The sequence below is a fragment of the Triticum aestivum genome, chromosome 1D (genome assembly GCF_018294505.1).
Source record: "Triticum aestivum cultivar Chinese Spring chromosome 1D, IWGSC CS RefSeq v2.1, whole genome shotgun sequence".
In the NCBI taxonomy this organism is placed as follows: Eukaryota; Viridiplantae; Streptophyta; class Magnoliopsida; order Poales; family Poaceae; genus Triticum; species Triticum aestivum.
Window position 1 is genome coordinate 498149525 of NC_057796.1, and position 1536 is coordinate 498151060.

A 1536-nucleotide genomic window follows, 5' to 3' on the forward strand; every position below is an offset into this window, starting at 1 on the left:
GTGCAGCTCTACTTGGAGTAGGAGCAATGACCTGGTCAAACTCCTCAGTGGTAGGCAGACGGCGAGCGGTGGCTAAAATGGCAGGTGCATAGGATGCTGAGGACGAGACGAAAGTCAGTGGCGGTGCCATGTGGAGAAGCTCCCTCCTGTTGGCGGAACAGCCCTGAACTGAGTCCATACGGGCAGCCACAAGGTCGTTCACGAGGTTTTCGAAAGCTGCCTCCAGAGCTTTGAGATATTCAACCAGCATCTCGATAGCTTCATCTCTCTCTCCCCTATGGCAGGCGAATGCATAGTGACAAGTATATGGCACATGGCATGGGAGGTAGCGGTAGCGACGAGTCTTCATCGTAGGAAGGACATCCCGAAGACGAGCTATCGCCTCACGGGCGGCCATCTGCATGGCATGCCTCTCCGTAGGCATGGCCCTTCCCACAAAACGGAAGTGGTGAGACGCAGAACGTCCTCCCTTGAATTGCACCACGGCCTGGTGCATAGACACGTCGTCGCTGAGCTTGTGCTGGTAAAGTGTGAACTCTGGACGAGTCGCTGGCCCGATCGTGAGCTTGGTGATGGAGACGAGAAGCTTGACAAACCCCTCGGGCACATTGGTGAACACCCGCGACTCGCAGTCGTTGCCAGCCATCTGCAAAAGTAGGCAAAATTTCTGAGTAGTCAAATCATAAATTTATGATGACCAACAGAAAATAGCTACATTTGCAAAATGCTGAAAAAGCACTAAAACGCTAATAACCGATTAGCGATCGCACCTAGTGGCTTCCTACAGTCAGCCTGGTTCTGATGCCAAGTTTGTCACGACCGGTTTTCCAATAAAACATTTATTGAGAAACCGATCCCTTTAACGGACCAGTAGAGAAGAATCCTTCTTACTGGTAGACAAATTCTTGATTACAGAAATATCCAGGTGTACTAAATATAATACAAGGTTGAGCGGAGGCTGCTCAACAATTTATTACAAGCACGCCAATATTATACATAAGGGCGGATATGACACAACGGGTAGGGTGGCATAACTACTGACTCGTAATAAAAGTGGTGGTGGATATGTCACGGTGAAGTGGGTGACATGACTCCTAAATCTTACAGCATCATCGAGCGTCGGAGTGAGGCTCAAGGACTCTTATTTGGGTGGCGAAAGCGTATAAAATACAAGTGACCAAATCCAGGATCGCACGGGACTGACTGGCACTCCTCTAGGCGTCGGACTCGCTATCAAACTCATCATCCATGAGATCGCCTTCGTCAACATCTGGCCAAATCAACAAGCCAGGTGAGTACTATGAAAGTACTCGCAAGACAGTTTGGACATAAGATATAACAAATGCAAACATGATGCATATGAACAGATTAATAATGCACACTCCGCTAATAAAATAGCAATGCATGGGAAATAAAAAGGAAGTCGGGCGGTAGTCCTCCCGAAATCCCAATGTAATACTGAAGGCCAATCGAGTGTCTGAAATGACTCCTCAAAAGGGGTACGAGTAAATTAACAATGCCGCAGTCGGGCGTCAG